This window comes from Mustela nivalis, assembly GCF_964662115.1.
Source record: "Mustela nivalis genome assembly, chromosome: 16".
Lineage (NCBI taxonomy): Eukaryota > Metazoa > Chordata > Mammalia > Carnivora > Mustelidae > Mustela > Mustela nivalis.
The window spans coordinates 56,821,707-56,843,823 of NC_139035.1; the positions used below are offsets into that span (position 1 = coordinate 56,821,707).

Genomic DNA, 22,117 nt, shown 5'->3' on the forward strand with positions numbered 1-22,117 from the left:
TATTACTTCATGGTTCCCAAGTTTCCAATCACTTACCATATGAAACATTGAAGTTTAAGAGTCAAATGCTCCAAGTGAAAAGCATCTGTTTGATGTCGGCAAGGTCTCCGACAAATTCAGTGTTAAAAGACTCTTTGTGCTGTTCTTTGAAAATATATCACTTTATAATAAATCTCTGGGCTCTGACACACTCAGTGATGAGGTTTGTTTTATAGACTCATGCAAGAGGATCTGTTCGCTGCCCCTGGCTCTCCATGAGATGAGAGTGGCAGATTTGAAATCTAAATGAACAGACGGCTTCACGTTTAGGTGCTGACCTAGGTATCTATTGTCTTTACCTTCAGAGCACACATTTTCACAAGAGTGAAAGACCCTGGCCTTTCCAGTTTCATGTTTCTTCTCCATTTCTAGAAAAAAAAAAGACACCAAATTTTAAAAGATGCAAGGAATTCAAGCGGCTGAAATGTTAACAAGGTAAGTTAACGAGGCCACGTCATTAGGGCACGTGGATTTGGACATTATTCCCAGGATTATTTCAGCCAGTGTGGAGGCTGGTTGATTATGCACGGAGAAGGAATTCAATGTGAAATAATCAATTTTGTGGTTGCTTCGGGGCATGAAGGCCACAGTAAAAATGGGTATTTTACTCAACATTGAAGAGTATTGTGATTGTGAATTAAATAAATTAAAGTAACATACTTCTTTTTTTTTTTTTAATGTTTTATTTACCTATTTGAGAGAGAGAGAGAGGAAATGCATGCACATGAATGGGAGGAGAAGCAGGAGGAGAGAAAGAATCACAAGCAGATTTCCCACTGAGTGTGAGCCTGATGCAAGGCTTGATCCCACAAACACTGAGATCATGACCTGACCAGAAGTCAAGACTTGGACTGAGTAACCAACTGAGCCACCCAGGTGTGCCAAAAGGAACACACTTCTTTAGGAAAACTACTACGTGATCGTTCTAGAACCTTTAGATAACACAGAGAAGCACAAAGGAAGTGAATCCCTCACTAGAAATAACCAGGTTGGCATATATTGATTTCTCTTACACACGCACACACACACACACACACACACACACACACACATTTATATGGGTGACTTTAAAAACAATAACATAGACTCCTTCACATATGGTTCAAGGTAGTAGTTTTGTCAGATATTGTCAGGAACATCTTTCAGTTTCCCAGTGGGTGGTATGTGTGTATTTACACACAGATGTTGATTTTAATGGTTGAATAATATTCCATTATATGGATAGTCACAATGAAACCATCACCCAGGCAAAATAAGTAGATGATCGCCAATAACTTATGTATACCATCAGTTTTCTTACAATTTTATTCCCTTTCTCTTCCACCAAAATAAACCACTAGCATGAGGTTTCTGAGTTTATATCTATCTCATTTTCTTGTGTTAAAAAACAAAACAAAACTACACACACTCACACACACACACACACACACACACACACACACACTGTGAGTAGGTTCAACATGTGGCTTATTTCTTCTGGTATCTGGCCTTTATAAAAATGGGATCATCTTACTTGTGGTCTTTCTTGTAACACCTAACATTACGAATGTTTTTAAGATTCGTCCATATTATTGAGCGAAATTCATTCCTATGTAATATATTCCATGTGTTAAAAATACCACTATTTATATGCATTCTGCTGTTGATAGACATTTGAGTTGTTAAGGGATTTGTGTGTGTGTGTGTGTGTGTGTGTGTTGCTCTTATGAACACTAGTGACATGAATACTCTTGTGCATGTCTCCTGATACATACTCAAAAATTTCTATCATGATCCAAAAACTACCAGATCATAAATTATGCTAACATTTGGCTATCCAATAAAATGTCAATTTTTTTCCTGAAGTGATTTGTACCCATTTCTATTCCCATCCAAAGTACAAACAAGTGCATGAAAGGTGTGGTTGCTGCATATTCTTTTTTTTTATTATTATTAGAAGGTAACTTTATTCCACTTATTTCTTCCCATAGGAATAGGTTTCGAAAGTTGCCCACAAAAAATTCCCCACATACTGTCCCTAAAACAAATTTCTATCCATTAATTGAGAAAGTGTACCAATACTATGTAAACCCTTGCTCTTTTATTTTACTTTATTTTTTTATAAACATATATTTTTATCCCCAGGGGTACAGGTTTGTGAATCGCCAGGTTTACACACTTCACAGCACTCAGCATAGCACATACCCTCCCCAATGTCCATAACCTCATCTCCCTCTCCCTCCCCCCTCCCCCCAGCAACCCCCAGTTTGTTTTGTGAGATTAAGAGTCACTTACGGTTTGTCTCCCTCCTGATCCCATCTTGTTTCATTTATTCTTTTCCTACCCCCCAAACCCCCCATGTTGCCTCTCCACTTCCTCATATCAGGGAGATCATATGATAGTTGTCTTTCTCCGACTGACTTATTTCACTAAGCATGATACCCTCTAGTTCCATCCACATTGCACAAATGGCAAGATTTCATTTCTTTTGATGGCTGCATAGTATTCCATTGTGTATATATACACCACATCTTCTTTATCCATTCATCTGTTGATGGGCATGCAGGTTCTTTCCATGGTTTGGTTGCTGCATATTCTTACCCACACTGGATTTTTTGTTTTTTGTTTTTTGGCTTTTTTTCATTTTAGCTATTCTTATGGGGGTCTAGTGGTAGGGTGTCCAGCTTTAACTAGTATTTCTCTCATGACCAGTGAAGCTGAGCCCCTATTCATATGCTTATTAGACATTTGGATATTTCCTTTTGTAAAATGTCTGCTCATATCTTTTACCCATTTTCTACTGGCTTCATACTCTGTTTCTTTAACTATAGGAATGTAATAACACATTCTGGGTTTGCTGTTGAATGAATTGGTAGCCAGTATTTTTCTCTCATCCTCTGATTTACCATCCCATTCATTTTATGATATCTTTTGATGAACAAAAGCTCTTAATCTAAATTTAGTCCAATCTGTTACATGTTCCTGTTCTGGATAGCATGTTTTGTGTAGCACCATTTGTGCTTAAGAAATAGATTTCCCTGCTCACAAAGATATCTTCCTATGTTCACTTCTGAAAGTTTACCTGCATCACCCTTTATAGTTAGATCTACATTTTATCTAAAACTGATTTTTGTGTATGGTGCAGGATTCAAGATTCACATTTTTTCTGTCTAAATATTTGATTTACATAGCATCAATGAGTGAAATAACTAGGCTTTCGTAGCAATCCCCTACTACCCTTGTCATAATCTGGTGACCATATGTATGTGAGTCTGTTTCCTTCTCTTCTATTGGTCTATTCTCACATCAGTGACTCAAAATACTAATGTTATTTTATAATAGAGCTTGAGGTCTGGTGGTAGTAGTTGTCTTTCAACTTTGTATTTATTCTTATCATGAGACTTGACTATTGCAGGCCCTTTGAATTTCCTTATAAGTTTTAGAATCACCATGTCAGTATCCACAAAAGAAGCTGACATTCTGACTGGAATTGTATTTGAATTTATAGTTCAGTTTGGGGAGAATAGATATCATTACAATGACTTTTGGTTTCAATGAACACTGTATATGTTCTTCCAATTATTTAAGGTTAGTTTATCTTGATAATGCTTTGGATTTGTTTAATTTTTTATTTTTAATGTAGAGGTCATGTATATTTTTGTTATATTTATTAAGAGATGTATGCTGGGGGGCACGTGGGTGGCTCAGTGGGTTAAGCCTCTGCCTTCAGCTTAGGCCATGATCCCAGGGTCCTGGAATCGAGCCCCACATCTGCCTCTCCGCTCAGCGGGGAGCCTATTTCCTCTCTTTCTCTCTGCCTGCCTCTCTGCCTACTTGTGACCTCTGTGTCAAATAAATAAAATAAAATAAAATAAAAAAGATGTATGCTGGTTCTTTATGTAAACATAGTTTTTAAGTTTAATTTTGTATTTGTTGCTATATATATATATATAGCATTTTATATAGTATTATAGAATATTATAGTATTATAGAAATATAATTTTTTATTGATCTGTTATAAAGCAAACTTGCAAATCTCACTCATTAATTCTAATAATTTGGTGGTACATCATTTGAATTCTCTTGTTTAAAATAATTTTGTCTCCAAAAATTGCAATTTTATTCCTTCTTCTTTAATTCTTATGCCTTTCATTTCTTTTCTTGCCTATTGCCCCAGGGAAGAATGCTAGTTCAATGTCAAGTAGAATTGACAAGAGTAGATAACTTGTCTCTATTCCCAATATCAAGGGGGAAGTTTTTCAATAAATAACAAGTAAATATGATATAGATATTTTATAGATACCCTTCATCAAATTAAAGATCCTTAGAATTTATTCCTAGATTCTAAGAGTGCTTATCATTAATGGATGTTAAATATTCATCTTTCTATCTATAAAGGTGATAAAAATGAAAGAAAATCCACATGATTTCCCTTCCCTTTTCTTTCTTTATTTTTTTTCATCCCTTCCCTTTTCTCTTAATGTGACAAATAACATTGAGTTTTAAACTGAAACCCATTTGGTCATGATGTGCTATTCTCTTTATGTATTGCTAGATTTGGTTTGCTAATATTTTATTTCATATTTTTTCACCCATTTTCATATGATAAATGTGCCTGTAATTTTATTTTTTGTGATGCTGTTATCAGGTTTTTCTATCAAAGTTTAATTGCATCATAAAATGAGTTAGGAAATGTTCCTTTTTTTCTATTCTCTAGAAAAGTTTTTATAATATTGGCTTTATTACTTCCTTAAATGTTTGAGAGAATTCACAAGTGAAACCATCTGGGCTTAGAGTTTTCTTTGTGGAGAGGTTATTTAATAACTGATCCAAATCGTTAATAGGTAAAGAACAATTTTGATTTCCTAGTTATTCTTGTGTTTGTGTTGATAGGTGTATTTATCAAGAAATGTGTGCTTTTATCTAAAATTTCAGATTTATTGGTATTATAATTATTTACAATTTTCTCTTATGATATTTTTAATATCTATACAAAATGTGGTAATGGCCACTTATCAGACAGCTAATTTGAATTACCCCACTTCAGTAATGGGTCTTATTAGTCTTGCTAATTTCCCTTTAAAAAAAACTATATTGGTTTGACTTTGTTGATCCTTCTGACATGTTTGTTTTCCTAGTTTACTAATTGTTGCCTAACCTTTATTATTTTTCAGCCCCTGCTTTTTTAATTTAATTTTCTGTAATTTTTTGATTGTTCCTTTCAGCTTTCTTTCCAATATATGTATTTAAGACTATATGCTTCTCTCTACCTATGGTTTTAGTTAGATTCTATAAGTTGTCATATTTTAATTACCATTTAATTTAAATGGTTTTTCAACTTCCATCACAGTTATTCTTTTTAAACCCCATTTGGTCATGATATATTTTTATTCCTTTAATGTATTACTAGATTTGGTTCACTGCTATTTTATGTAGAATTTTTTTCATCTATTTCATAAGATAAATTTGCCTGTCATTTTCCTTTTTGTAATGTTCTTATCAGGTTTTTCTATCAAAGTTTAATTGCATCATAAAATGAGTTAGGAAGAGTTCAAGTTAGTCAATGGGTAACAGTTTCTTTTGGGGGAGGGGAGTGTAGTGGATAGTCTGAAAATGTCCTTATTTTGCCTTTATCTTTAAGACCATATATATTTGCATAGGGGAAGAGTAGGAAAACTAAAGTGAGATAAAAACAGGAAGACAAACCATAAACAACTCTTAACTATAGAGAACAAACTGAGGGTTGTTGGAGGGGAGGTGGGTAGGGTAGGGGGATGGGCTAAATGGTCGATGGGGATTAAGGAGGGCACTTGTGATGAGCACTGGGTGTGGATGTGATGAAACACTGAATTCTGCACTAGAAACCAATACTACACTATATGTTAAATACCTCGAATTTAAATTGAATAGAAGACTCTATATCTGCGTAATGAATTCTACATTGGCATGTATTTCAGCACTTTGAAGATGTCATTCCACTGTCAGTTATTTCTGATGATAATTCAGTCTTCATTCTTACCGTTGCTTCTTTACAAATGACGTGTACTTTCTCCATTTACCTCTAAGATTTTTCTCTTTGTATCTGATTCTTAGCAGTTTTAAATATGATGTGTCTGGTTATGAATTTCTCTTATTTAACTTGGTTTTCACAGTAATTCTTGAAGTTGTGGATTGATGTTCTTCTTAACTCTTACCTATTTTACTATTATTTCTGTACCATTTTCTTATTTTTTCTTCTGGAACTGAAGTTCTACACAGATTAATCCTTTTCACTGTGAATATGAATATATATATTTTTTCCCACCCTTTTTTCTGTGCTTGTTATTTTTTTATTTTTTCATCTCTGCTTCACTGTGGATATTTTCCACTATCTTCCAGTTTGCAAACCTTCTTCAGTTTCATGCTGTCTGATATTAAACCCATTTATTAAGTTCTTCATTTGGGTTCTAGAGTTTTTACTTTTGGAGTTTAAATTTGCTTGATAGATAGATAGATTCCAATGTTCTTTTTTTTTTTCTTTTCAGCATAACAGAATTCATTGTTTTTGCACCACACCCAATGCTTCATGCAATCCAATTTTCCTTTTTTAAAGGTTATTAAATTTATTTTTGAGACAGTACCTGTGTGAGCCTCAGACCAACTCCCTACAGAGTACCGAGCCCCACTCCTAGTTCCAGGTTCCATCTGATGACCCTGAGATCATGACCTGAGCTGAAATCAAGAGCTAACCTCTTAACTGACCGAGCCACCCAGATGCCCCTATAGACTTCAATTTTCTCCTAGTATACTTGACCTTGTAATTATAACTATTTCGATATCCACATTTGAAAACCAATTTTTCAATCTCCCTGAGTTGCACCTATTTCTTTATTTTTAAGATTTAAAAAATTTTTTAATTGTCTTTATACTCAATAGGAGGCTCCAACTCATGCCCCAATATTGAGAGTTGCACACTCTACCAGCCGAGCCAGCCAGATGCCCCAGCATTTTATTAAATTGTCTATTTTTTCTTTTCATTTTCTTAAAAAAGATTTATTTATTTATTTATTTATTTATTTAGTTAGTTAGTTAGTTTAGAGAGAGAGAGAAACAGGGAGCATGAGAGAGAGTGAGCACAAGCAGGGGTGAAAGGCAGAGGGAGATGGAGAAGTAAGCTTTCTTCTCAGCAGGGAGCCCAGTGTGGGACTCAATCCCAGGACCCTGAGATCATGGCCTGAGCTGAAGGCAGATGCTTAAATGACTGAACTACCCAGATGCCCCTTTTCTCTTGATTTTTGTTTGGTCTTGTCCCTTGGAATGCCTGATATTTCATATGAAAACATGAAAAATAATTTGATGCTTTGGATGATGTTATCTTCCTCCAGAGGGTTAACTCTATTTTATTAGGCAGTGAGCCTAGGAAAGATTATCATAATCCAATCATACATTAAGTAGATTTAATTAGTTTTCAGCCTTTGTGAGATTTTGTCTATATATAGTTGATTGCTAATACAAGAGTGAATCCATTCAAGGATCTAAGTGAAAATTTATATATTTAACCGAGCCTGCCCCCTTGGTTTTCCAATTAAAATTTTTATTTCCTAACCCAGAAAGACTGAAAGATTTGTTACCCTTAGTGGCTTCTCCATTTATGGCTTGCAAATTAGCAAACTTCTTGAGGAAAAAAGTGGAGATGAATGTTGCACTCGCACCCTCTTCTTGCTCCCTGTCTTGTTTTTGCCCTCTGTATCATCTCTTGTTCCCTCAAGTTCATGCTGCCTTGCTAGTTCTCTAGTATTTTAGAACTGGTGTTTAAATTTGTCCAGTGTTTTTTAGCTCTTCTCAGTTGGTTGGTTGTGTTGCCATAAACTAATCTGAAGCTATTGCTGAATTTTTAAATTTGAGGGAATTAGTGAGATGCTTTAAAGCAAATAGCAAAAATATAAAAAGAATAATATCATGAGGTAAAATAGGCAGGATCTGAAGAATAGACCAAGGAAGCTAACATGAGAATACATTCCAGAGTAAGAAATAAAACCCATGAAAGAGGGAAAATAATTTGCCATGACAAATTTATCAAGGATAAAATGATTTTTTTTTCCTCTATTGAAGAGTTGACTCTAAAGCTCAAACAGGCTCCAGGTTCCAGGATGAGAGGACACAAGGCATATCTTGTCATAACCTGAACAAACTTTCTGAACTCATAGGCTAATAAAGAAAAAATCTTCCAAGCAAAAAGAACTTACCAGCCATCAGGGAATGCAAATTAAAACCACAAATAGATGTCACTTCACACTCATGAGGATGTTTATAACAAAAACACAGATAATAGCAAGTGTTGAAGGAGATGTAGAAAAATTAGAACCTTCATATACTGTTGGAGGGAATGTAAAATAGTGCATGCAGCTGCTTTGAAAAATAGTTTCGCAGTTCCTCAAATATTAAACAGTTAATTACTAGCCCAGCAATTCTGCTCCTAGGTGTATACTAAAGAGAAATGAAAACTCTTGTCCATGTAACAACTCATATGTGAATGTTTACATATTTCAATGTTTAAGTGAAAACATTTTTGCATATCAGCTACTTTGTCTCCTTTAAAAAAAAAAAAAGATGTGTTTATTTATTTATTTGAGAGAGAAAGAGAGAGAGAGAGAGAAACTGACTGTGGTGGGGAGGGGCAGAGAGGGAGTGAGGGAGAAACTGTAGAAACTCTAGAAAGACTCCCTACTCAGTGTGGAGCCCAACATGGAGCTCAGTCTTACAACCCTGAGATCACAAACCGGGCTGAAACCAAGAGTCAGATGTTTAAGCAAAAGAACCACCCAGGCACCCCATAGCTACTTTGTTTCATTTTTCTTTTCTTTTAAACACTGCTATCCATGTCCTCAGAATCAGAATCTTTCAGGAGGCAGTCTATATCCAGGCTGTGTCACACATTATTGACAAAAGGGTCTGCTCTGTTCTAACAGCTGAATATTAATGATTGGTGATGGTGTCAGAGAAAGAAAGATAAATTGGTGTTCACCTCACAAGTTGGGAGGATAGAGATTTAGATACAACATTTTTTTTTCTTTTTAAACGCCTTGGGCACATTTGACAGAATTTCCAATTAATTGAAAATACATTTCTTTCTTATAAAATTTCTGTAAAAAGACAGAAAAAGCTTTATGTTAGTTAGGCCTTTTTATTTAACATAGACTTAGAATGCAGAGAGAAACATTAAGTATCAACTTGAGCAAAATAACGTCATGGACTCCCCAAAGTCGAAATTACCCTCACCTGATGACTTTACAGCTTTGGTTCCTGGCTGGTCCCATTATCTTGGAGTCTGTCTCCGTTTGACAGGTGGATATGAACATGTGATTGGGCTGGATGGTGGGCAGTCAAGTAGTGTGGGTGGGATTCTGGACTAAGCTGGCCTTTTAGATGTTCTTCTCTCCTTTTTGGTTTTTAAAAGGTCAGTGTGTGAACCACTTCAATGTCCCCCACTGTTTTCCTTTGCATTTTACAATGCCTGTGTGAGCTCCAGCAGGGAGCACGTTTATTGTGCATGCCACTCAATTTAGATTCTACTAGAGCAAATAATTATAACAACTCGGAGGAAAAAACTGGAAAATAAGTCCCTGATGTAAAACTGGTCACAGGGCCAAAACGGTAGTGCCAATTATGATTTCAGTGCCTTACACACATTACATTGCCCACAGTCTTTTAAGAAATATATAATTTATTGTTGGTTTGGGCGGGCATGTTAATATTTGTTCTCAAGCAACCAATTGTCTTTGCATTAAAAGTTAATATTGAAGATTTCAATTCACTTTTGTTAATGTTACTTCTGTTTAGTTCTTCTTTTGTTGTTGTTCTTGAATGAAGAACATCAATGACAATAAGTTGGCCAAAAAAGAGGGTACCCAGAGGGCTGACTCAGCATGAATGTGGACCTGGGGCACATATACCTTTTCTTATAATTTTCTAAATAATGTTCCTTGCCTTGATTACATGTATTAAAAGCTGCAAGCCAATCACTGAAACAATAAAATAAAGCTTATTACATTCTCCTTTTGTTGAAGTCAGGGATCCAGGTCTTATGAAAGTCCTAAAATAAAGGATATGATACCTGATCCTATATGAAAGGGTTTCCACAGAGATGAATCATAAGGAAATGAACTTTAAGTCATGATACAATAGATACTTAATAGTCAACTATATAAAGACAAAAAAATTTGCAAAGATCTGCCTCATTGTTAAACATATGCCAGTATCAGAATAAAACTGAAAGGATGTGAAAGATAAATAATTCTGTGAAAATGTCCCAGTGATCAGCTATGTCAGAGAAGGATCAAAGTAAACTTATGGATGAATTAGTTAATACTGGAAAAGACCACTCCAATTATTCTTTGAAAATAAACTTCAAAGTTGCAGGAAAACTACTTTTTGGATGAGCATTCATAAACCCTGGCATTTCTTTCTTCAACGGTACATGAATTCTCTTTTCGTGTTTCCCAGACCCTAAGAGGAATCTTCTGGAAGGACACAATCAGAGTCCAGAGAACATAGGACCATTTCAAAGACAACCACTCATTAATACCCCTGGCAACATACCACTTACGTATTTATATCGAAATGTACCCATCACATTAACTTGGGACATTTCCAAAGAGCTAATGACATGGAAGTTCTGGCCAAAGTCAATAACAACAACAAAATAACCTGCCAGCCTTAGCCAACCCTTATCTACTTCAAGTACAGAGATTAAATAGCTCAAGTCTGGATGGAGCCCCAGTAAGTGCAGCCTCTGCCAAACCAAGAAAACTGAAATGTGGACAGGATATGCCTCTGTTTATCTGCGAGATGTAGGCATGCCTGGGGAACTGACTATCCCTTAAATAAATGCCTCCTATGCCTTAGTCTTGTGCTACCTCCTTTACTTATGGGCTGTCATTGAGAGACTATCCCTTTGAGGACCTCAGATTTATTCAGTCATTCAATCATTGATTCACTAAATATTTGTTCCTATTTCACAGATGAGGAAAGTCTCTTCAGGAATAAATGTCAACAAGTAATTTACTCAAGGTCACCCAGTCAGCTAGTAAACTGCAGAGAAGAGATTGAGGCAAGATGGCTAGGACTCCAAAGTCATGTTCTTTCCTCCCTTCGGGAGCCCTGCGACAGGGGCTCCATCCTAATCATCTCGGGCTCTCACATGTATTTCTGAACCTGATTCTGGTTTATCGGAACAAAGTTTTCTGTGGTGGGGCCCAGAAATCTATTTTAACAAGAGTTTCTTGTGATTTTGATATGTAGCCAGGTTTAGGAACAACTAAAACACAAAGTACTAGTTTTCTAACTCTTAAACCAGTTCCTGATCCAAAACACTTACTCAGTAACTAATAATTTGGGGCGCCTGGGTGGCTCAGTCAGTTAAACATTTGTATTTGGCCCAGATCATGATCTCAGGGTCCTGGGGATCAAGCCTCATGTTCCGCTCCCCGTTCAGCCTGGAGTCTGCTGCAGCCCTCCCTCTGTTCCAGCCCCCGGCTTATGCACTTTCTGTCTCCAATGAATAAATAAAATCTTTAAAAAAAAAACACCCTAATAATTTATTTGAAAAATATTTATTAAGCCCTCACAATGTCCCTGTCATTGTTATAGGCACAGCAGTGAGCAAAAATTCCTGCCCTCTTTCGAGCTTCGGGACAGAAGGTGGGACAGAAGAGACAGAAAAAAACATGAAAGACAAGCAAGTTATCCGTTACGGTAGGAAAGGGTTAAGGGTTAAGAAAAAAAATAGAGATGTGTAAGAGGATCCATGAGGGTAGATATTAAACAGGTGGTCACTGTTGCCTTCCCTGCAAAAGCGACATTTGAAGGGAGTGGGGAATGTGCATCTCTGGGAAGAGTAACCAGGCAGATGGAACAGCTAGCACAGAGGCCCTAAAGCAAGCATGTGCTTCATGAACCCAAGAAATATCAAAGGGCCAATGTGGGTGGAGGAAGAGAACAGACAATGTTGATAGGAAAGGTAAGGAAAGAAGAACAAGGTGAGCCCATTTGGGGTCTTATGACCTATTGCAAGTACTCTTACTTTTGCTCCAAATGAAATGAGAAACTATCGTCAGGCTTTGATTTGAAAAGTTATGATGAGCTGATATATGAAATACAAAGAAGGCCAGAAGATTTTGAAAGAGTTCTAATCCAGACTTCTACGAAAAGGCAGGTGTTTTTCTAGATTATTCCAGGGAAATGGTATCTCACATGAGAGGGGGCTTAATTATCCTTTAGTCACCCATTTACTTCATTCAACTATTCATTAACCAAATATTTATTAAATCCATAACCTACTCTCTGTTAGGTGCAATGCTAAGTGCAGAGGGTTTTATAAGATTTATGACTTAGCCCCTAAAGTGTTCAGCAGCAGTATATATGGTCCAGGTTCCCTGTGAAGTAATTGTTTATCCCAATCTAATTACTTCCATTGTAATTAAAACCCCTTTCCTTTGGCTGATTGTCAATAGGTGATGTAGTCCATCCATGTGGTCACCAGGTTTATGTCTGTGACAAGCTATGGCTGGCAGTCTCTTCTCAAGGTTTATTGGGGGGGAAAGGTGTTGTATGCATAGGTTAATCTGAACTGGAATATTGGAAATTATTGGCAGAGAAGAAGGAGTGCCAGAATGGCGGGTACTAGAAAGTGGGAAAGTTCTCTTGTGTCCTGGGGTTGAGGGCAGAGAAAAGGGAAAAGGTGCTGCTTACCGCTTTTTGGGGAATAAGAGAGAAGTATGAGTCAAACTAGTTGCTTTTACTTATATATTTTGAGCTTATTTTATTGCCATTGAATAGGGAAATGCTTCAGAGCAATAGCAAAACACGGAATGGAGCTGGGCCAAGAAAAAAAAAAAAAACTTAACACAGTGACTAATTCTTTTAAGATGATTCAATTTGCAGACTTTACAGGTAGTGGAAATAGTGTAGTAATGCACAACATAACAGAATAACAGTCACCTCAGTTTTCTTACTCCAAGGATAAATAGTCAAGGACCTAAACCGTGATTAATATCTTGATTATGCTTTAATACAAGGACATTTTAGTGGCCACATTTAAAAGATTTTTCTTTGTGCTTTACCTTGAGGACAATAAATCTATGCTAACTTTATGGCATAATGATTTTGTTTCATAAATATATCAGGTTAAGAAATGATTAGACCACATCCTACCTTCTCCATCCAATTTTTTATTCCTAAAGATTTAAACTGATAATCTGAATTTTTACTTTCTGGCAGGGCATCTTGATTATAAATATATAATAAATCATGATTATAAACACATCATGCTATGAAGAAACAGAAAATCTCTCTGATACAGAAGACATCATTTTCTAAATCTGTTTTCACCATTTTAATTTCAAGAGTAAAGAAAAATACAGATGCAAGTAGAAATCATAAAGGCACCTATTATCTCCCTGAAGTGGCAAAAGTATATACAATGTTTTAAATTACTTGCATGAGATATAATGCTAGGTTGATAGTTCAAGTCTGATAGAGCATAAATCTCAAGCTTAGATATTACTGATGGAAAATGGGACATAAGGCTAAATTCAGACCTCTCCCAAGTGACTAGCAGAGTCCAGGTGGAAGGGGAGAAGTGCAAAATGAAAGCTTATGCTTCACTCTGCTGGAGAAGCTGAGTGATACTGTGATCAAGGAAAACAAAAAAGAAAAGAAAAGCTTACCCTGTCTTGCATATACCTGAAGCAGTCTGTTTCACTTATTCACTTATTCACTTAAATCTTTTAAACATTTTATAAAGATTCTGTTGCCTTTTCAAAAAATGGTGGGACTAGAGGAGTTTTGTCGTACAAGCTAACCTGTCCTAATCCTCACAACATGAATGGAATTAAATGTATATTCACTAGTTCATGTTTGTTAAAGTGTTTCTCTTCTAAAGACATTTTTCTTTAGGCATTTTCTATATTCCTGACTAAGAATATAGAAATATATGGAGTGGAATTTCACTCCATTAGAGTGAAAACTTGTATCTTTTTCTTTTGGACTTTCTGGTGGTGCACTGAAAAGAATTTGAAAAATATTATCAGTTAAAAGACCATAAAGGTAATTTAGGAATATGAAATTGGTGAGCTAATGTTCGTGTTTAATATTTTGTAAAACTGTAATGTTAATCTATTTCCTTGCTAGACTCTTATTAAGATCATACTGTCTGGATAGCTGACTCTTTCTCCCAGTGCAGTACAGGTGACCACCTGCCAAGGAATGATGCCCAGTGCCATAGGTAAACCTTTAAAATCCCTTGAAAAGAACATGATTCTAGGATAAGAATGATGTAGCACTTCACAGATAGGGGAATGAGGAGATCAGCAAATTCTGTCTTGTTAAAACACCTTTAAAGCTAGACAAATCTAACAAAAATGGTCCTCCTAGGGAGCTGGAGAGATGCCAAAGCAGTTTCTGAAAACAGCAGCTTTGCTGTTGAAGGGGGCCCGCTTTATCTGGACTGAAAAGCAGGAGAACCACACCCAGAAGCAAGGGAGAAAAGCCTGCAGCCCTCCTAGCTTGAGGCTGCAGCTTCTGGTGGGATGTAGTGGAATACCAGAGGGCTAGACAGGGAGATTCTGGAAATGAGATAGGCATTGAGGGCCTTGATAAGCATTCCATGCATCCTTGACTGTCTGGAAGCCTGTACTCATGAGGCGGAGACCTCAGAGGGCCCAGCAAAAAATAAGAATAAAAACAGACTTGAAAAGTGCCCAGACCTGGAATGTACTCCCCAAACCAAACACAGATCCACTAGTAGAGAGTGGGAGCTGATAGACATGAGGTGTTTGAGTATACTGTGTGCCGATCATCGATAGATCACTAAACTGTGCAGACACGGGGGTTACCTCTGGGAAGGCAAGCTGAAAAAGGAAAATAAGATTTTTTTTCAAACTCTGAGCAGAGACATCAGTAGCCATACACTACAGGGGTGATTTATTTCCCGCAGATTAAGCCTAAGCTAGTTAATTTTTAAAAATAAAGTGAGAGAGAAAGTAAACAACAACCAAAAAAAAAAAAAAAAAAAAACCCTAGCAGCATAAAAAACTCTCAGGATAAAAATAAAATGAAAGCAAGAGTTGTTATATTATCTAAAATGTCCAATTCTCAAGAAAAAATAACAAAACCAAAAAACAGAAAAATATGACCCATACTCAGGGAGAAAAAGAAGCCATCAATGAAAATACCCTCTGGGAGGTCCTGTAAGTTGGATTTAGCAAGTGAAGACTTCAAAGCATCTATTGGTTAATGCTCAAGGCACATTTTAAACTAGCAATAGAGAATATGCTAACAATGATCCAGCACAGAGGGAATACGGATAAGGAAATCAAATCTATTTGATTAAAAAAAATACCAAATGAAAACTCTAGAGTTGATAAATATAACCACCAAAATGAATTATTCATGAGGTGTGCTCCACATCAGATTCAACATGAATGAAGAAAGAGTTAGTGAACTAGAAAATGGATCAATAGAATTTATCCAATCTGAAAAACAGAAAAACAATTGCAGACACATTAAACAAATCCTCGGAGACCTGTGTGTCACCACCAATCATATCAATCCTGTGTGTAATGGGGAATCCCAGTGGGAGAGGAGAGAAAGAAAGGGACTGAACAAATATCTGAAGAAACAATTGGCTGAAAATAACCCAAAGTTTATGAAAAGCATTTATCAGTGGACTGGAAAAGTTAAATGAATCCCTAAGAGATTCTCATTCAGACACACCATAGTTCAATTATTTTTTAAAAACATTTTATTTCTTTATTTTTTGAGAGAGAGAGAGAGAGAGATGGGGTGTGTCAGAGGGAGAAGGAGAGAATCTCAAGTTGATTCCCTGCTGAGCTCAGAGCCCACACGGGTTTTGACTTCATGACCCTGAGATCATGATCTGAGCCGAAACCAAGAGTCAGATGCTTAACAAACTGAGCCACCCAGGCATTCCCCCCACCCGCCCTATAGCTGAACTATTGAAATCCAAAGGAAAAGAGAATATGTTGAAACATTCAAGAGAAAACTCTAGTAACAGGAACTTAGAGCCTAGCAGATGCAGTAATGAACAAGGAGGTTGAAATGGATCTCACTCCATGAACCCAGATTCCTAGATCTTCGGGTAAATACAAAAGAAGACCTGGAGCCCTTTTTCATCCTGCATGATACTCCAACACATATCTTTGAATAGGAGTTTCTATTATTTTTGGAAAAGAGATTAATAAAGAAGATCCATAAATGAGTCTATACAACTTGAACTTGATCAAGTAATCTGACCATTAACAGCAGTACTGATTATTTTAGTAATGTTCTAAGGAATGGAAACTCTACCAAAAGCAATGATAGAATCCTAGGGATAATGCCTCAGTGACCACAGGGAGCCCATTCTCCCAGGAATGAAAACAGACAGACAAAATCGATTCTGGATAATCTAAATATGTGAAAACAGGTTAGCCATGCTTTTTCCCAGGTTACTGGAGTTGAATGGCCATGGTATTTGAAAACCTTCATTTAAATGGGTAGTTGGAGTTTTGAGAGCAAGGTGTACAGCTTCAAATAAAAGAAGAAGCTTTGTAATTAACAAAATGCTCAAGGTCAGATCTATACCTTCTTATTCAATATTAACAAGCAAACAAATAAACAAAAAAAAGTTCTCTGATTCTTAATACCATGTGTTCAGATCATTTAGTGTGTTTTGGCGTCCATATGAGCTCATTTTCTGGATAATTGGAAAGTTAAGTAATTGCCGAGAAAAGGTAAACATCTGTTAAAGTCCTTAAGAGGAGCCTTAACTTATTTGATACGACTGCAATAAAATAGTAGTTTGTGTCAACATAAAATCCTTTTATCTATCATATGATGTCATGTGAAACTGCCAACACACAGTTTTTGATGTAAGACCTGATTTCAATATACTTCATTCATAATCAGAACCTACATTGTGATATCATTTTTTCCCTAAACTCTGAATAAATAAATAAAAGTGTGTTGACTTTGATTTATTTGTGTTTTCCTTAGGTACCTGATGACGACAACAGCTTAAGAAGATTCAATTGGCTGGTGTGATTGATAGAATTAAGTGGCTAATGACTGAGGAGGTGGGACATTTCCAATTCCAAACGAGTAAGCTAATTCCTTCAGTATTTACGCTTTTCCTCTGGGCTCATGATGTACCACTGAACATATGTTCCTAAGTATTCTTCCCTTTGTGAGTTTTTTCATTTCAAACAGAATGGTTTCTTTGTAAGCAAGAGCTTTACTCCCCCCCCCCCCTTCTTTACCTCTTATGGGGCTTTTTGAACGTGTTTTATAAGTATTGCTGACTAACTGGCTGAAAAGTGATCCAGAAGAACTTGGATATAGAATTTGAGCCAGATCCTGAAAATGGAAGGACTTTGAACAAAAATACAATGAACTGGGCGGTAGAGTCCATTACCTCATGTACTGAACACAGCATGCCTGAATACATAAAAAAAAAGCTCACTGCCTACAAAGAGGAGCAACGGCCTGACTAATTCATCCAGGGGTGAGATTGGGACACAGGAGGAGACTCAGAAATTATAAAATAGAAAATGTGGCCCTGGCCATTCACCTGAAGAAACTGGAAGCATAGAAGACTGAAGACTTAGTTTTGTATCTTTTCGGATCTAAGTAGAATTTATCCCCATGTTTCAGGAAGTGGGTTCTATCACCTATATTTCATTTCAAGGGTTCCTAGTCTTCAAGAGGCAGCAAAAGGATGTGTTTTCCTGACATTACCATGTAAGATGATCCATAAAGACTCTCAAAACGTTCACATGCCTTCCTCTTATATCCGGCTTGAGAAATGGTTTTATTACTATGAGTTGTATATACTACTCTTCAAAGGGTAACTCTTTTTTCTTCTGTATTGTTTCATCAATAAGAATTATTTCTTCTAAGTATTTTCATGACCCCTTTAATCTCATGAAAACCGTTACATATACTGAAAAGAAGATATTGAGATTTTCAAAGATGGCGGTCAGCATATATTCTCAATTTTCCTCTCCTTTCCTGCCTCCACCCACTCTTCTCTTGCTTACTTTGGGAAATTCCTTAAGGAAAGAAATTCAAGTCTTTCCTAACTTTTCTTAGCCCACAGCAAATTTCTCATTTCAGATGTCTTTGATTTCAATGTCTGTAACTCGACCGTACTGACCCTGCTCTCCTGTGTGCTGCCTGGTAATTCTTTTCCACAAGCTTCGGGAATACCCATCCAGTTTCCCCACTGGTGTCCCAAGTTTCTCAAAGGCAAAGGTGGTGACTTCACTTCCTAAGCATCTCTAATGTGATCTTGGATAATTTAGAAATGATTATCAGCTAAGTGCACAAACAAGGGATATAAATCCATAACTCTATGTATTTGGAAATATGGATCACATGTCACTAATTCTAATCCATATTATTGTCATTAAATTTTGAGTAGATTTTTCCATTGTCCATTCTCCATTATTTCATTAAATGAAAATATCAGTGTCTATTTCAAAGAACACTATCTTCTAAAAGCAAATTATAAACCTACATAAATCTTAAGGATATTTCCATAGAGTAAGTCAAGAAAATACTACCTATTAAGGGAGCTCTCGATGAACAAAATGTGTGTTTTTCTCCAGTTATTAACCATCATAAACACTAAGTTATTCATAGAAAATTAAATATAATATGAAATGCATTAGAAAATGAAATATAAATTAAAAGTATTAAACTCATCTTAAAGCTCAAGTTTCCAGACTCTAGGTTTACTCTTTGTTCCCAAAACACAACTCCAACAAAAAAAGACATTTGAACACTTGAACTTTATCTTTCTGCTGCTGCTTTCTCAAAAGAGAAATTTAAGTGTTGTTTTTTTTTGTTTTCCAGAGAATTGGAGCAAGCAATATGGGAGATATCATCTGTGATTTTTCATCTTGACTAGTAGAAAAGGATAATCCTTATGTAATTGTTTGGAACATTTATGATATAGAATACATAAAATTAAATAATGTCTACTGCAGCCCCCCTCCCTTTGGACCTGAGTGATTTCCTATCCAATTTTCCTCTCACTTGGTCGATTCATTTTTCAGCTGGGTCCTCTTGAAGAAACAAAACATAAATTGGACTTGCCATTGTGTCTTGGACTATTTTTGGTGACAATTTTCTGTGACAGGGAAAAAGAGTTGCTAATTCATTGCTTCAGGAAATGAAGGCCTAATAGCCTCACATCTGGTAAATTATGGTCTTCCTGCTTCTAGAGGCAGCAACAGTACACACAACATTATTTGGAATTAAGAAAAAGCAGTGAAGGAAATCAATTTTTACATTTGCCGTGGACTAAAAAGAAAAAAAAAAAAAGGCAATAACATATTCTTTAAAAAAGCATCCATTGTCTAAAACATAGACCTGAGTCAGCCATAGGGTACATTGAGCCAAAGTCCTTCTGATATCCTAATGGAAACTCTGAGTGGTCTGTGGACTTAGATCACGTGGCATAGCTTCTTGCCCGTGGGATGGAGCCCTGTCTTGCCTCTGGGGATGGGACTATGTGTAAATTACCGTATTTGCACACATGTAATAATATGGTCTTAAAGGCCTCTGGGGAAAATGACAAGTAAAGATTGATTTTGCTTTGAGTGGGAGATCATGTTGCATATTGGATGGGAAAAATCAGTCTCACTTCTACATAACACCTGGACATCAATTTGCAAAAGAAGTTAAGAAGGGGGGATAGGAGGAAATCTCCCAAGGACACATACAGGATGCAGCAGTCTTCACTATGAATTGCAGGAGTTCAGGGATAGGAATAGAAGGGTCTTACCCCAGGTACTGTGCCAATGGGGACAGTGTGGTTGGGGGCAAATGGCCTTTATCACGGCAATACCAAGTTGCACCAAGAATTTGTGTAATCATCCCAATGACTACCATAATTGTATCTGTCCAGATCCAAGGGAAAATGAACTTTCATGACCAAAGAAGCAAACTGAAGGACTTCAGAAGTAGATATAAGCAGTTGGTGAAAATAAATCTAACACGTGGGAAGGGCACTGGTGCTTGAAAACGGGGCTCTTTCTGTCCTGACAGAGCAGTGACAGCACAGCAGAGTATAGCTTACTCCCACCTAATCCTCTGTAATCCCCAGTCGGAACAGCTAATTTCACAACGAGTCATGCTCTCTTCCTTTGGTATTTCTATTGGGAACTTTACAAGGTGGACATGTGTCCATTACGATGCATTTTGATGGCTCCTTTTACGTGGAGTTGAGAATATTCCTTGATTGTGGACGGTGCATTTTTGTGCTGTAAATGGAGTCTGGCTGAAATGTTCCCTTGATCACAGATCACAGAAAACAGCATGTGCTTGGAGAGTGAGAGAGAAAGGGAGAACGAGGCTGTAGATTTAGAAATCATTTTGCTTGTCTAAACCTGGGCTTTGTTCCATACAGATGACACAAACAGGAAGTGAGATGAGAAGCAGAGCAGGTTCAAGTCAGGATGTCACATGAAGATCAGCCAGTGGCATTTAGAACTAAGCAACTTAGGGAAGTACCATTTTATAGGCTCAAAAACTGGAAAACAAAACAGAACCCGCCTAAGGCTTCAAACACCTGCTGTGCCTGATGCAATCCTTTACTTGGTTTGACTGTCCCTCACGCCATGACTCATGTTCAGATGACTGCTCACCTGAAGGCATTTAACTAATTGGCTTAAATAATTGATACAGTATATCTAACCCCATCTCTTAAAACCAGAGAATGATCATCGTGATTTTTCAAAATAGCCTAGCAAAGCTTTGAAAATTAATTCAGTTCATTGGCTTCTGTCCAGAAATAAATTGGAGGACTTCAAATAAGCTAGACTTCTCCAGGTCTACTGTTTTCAGGGAGATGGAAAAATTTTTTTTTAAGTTTTGGAAAGGATGTGGGAATGCAGGAAGATGTAAAATATGTAACAATAAATATTATCCTCAAAGTTCAAATCTGTGATAATAAATCTTTGAATAGTTTTCACATTTATAATATCACTTTGTCCTTCTGGTAATTTTGTGGTTTTGCAGGTGCCAGTATCCCCATTCTGCATATAAGGAAATAGAGACCAGGACTGTATATGTCATTTTTCCAAGGCTCCTGACAAGGTCAGAACTGGAACATAACATAACCCTAGTATCCTAGGGTCTTCTCCATTAACCCCATTGCTGCTGAGCCTCATCGCTTTGTAGGGAAACCAGGTCTCTTGCTTCGAGAGACTCATCCTATGTCCCAGACAGCTTAAGTGATAGGAAGAGGGTTGAGGTGTGGAGGAGGAGAGAAAGTTTACTATGTGGCAGGCCTATTCAAAGTACTTCTATATATAATTCATTTAATCCCTGCAAGATGACAATGTATGCACTATTATTTGGGGCATTATACAGATAAGAAAATGATGCTCAAAGAAGAATTCACCAAATTCCACACAGCTCCTAAGTGACAGAGCTGGGGTTTGAACTCAGAGAGACTGGTACCTGAGTCAGGGCTCTTGCCTCACATTCTTTATTCCCTCTCTAACTTGTGAAGTTCCTTTTTATCTCCTTTGATCTGGAGTACAATCTTTACCACATAAAAAGCACTTAATAATTGATTTGTGGATTGACATTTTGTCTTCTTGCCTCTGGACCTTCAGCACGGTTTTTCAACCACTGAACTACTGATGCTTGGGGCCAAATAATTCGTTGTGGCGGAAACTGTTCATAGGACGTTGAGCAAACTCCCTAGCCTCTACCCACTAAATACCAAGGAGTATCTCCCCCCACCACTGCCCGAGTTATGATTAGTGAATGTGTCTCCAGATATTGCCAAATGTCTGAAGAAGTTGTGGGGACTGGAAGTCGTCAGTTTGAACCAAAAGAAGGAGCATGAGAAGGAAGTATTAGTCTTGAAAAGGGGTATGGCTGGTAGGGCTTTTCCAGAAATCCCATGTCAAGAGGGTTCTCACTTGACTGCTTTCCCTGCCCCTCCCCCCATACAGTCTTAGGAAGGGAATGAAGGCCTTGTGTGCCTCTGCGTCCCCTCATGGTAGCTGGGAGATACTGCTCATTGAGATAACATCCTTGAACC

At 37.0% G+C, this 22,117-nt stretch overlaps 1 long non-coding RNA gene across 1 annotated transcript; it reads left to right on the forward strand.

Moving 5' to 3' along the window:
* The first annotated feature begins 377 nt into the window (after window positions 1–377).
* LOC309849933 lies at window positions 378–19,162 on the forward strand. Its single transcript, XR_014304000.1, has 4 exons — window positions 378–474; window positions 11,647–11,751; window positions 17,053–17,157; window positions 18,913–19,162. It is a non-coding gene; the product is annotated as an uncharacterized lncRNA (long non-coding RNA).
* Window positions 19,163–22,117: the final 2,955 nt, after the last annotated feature.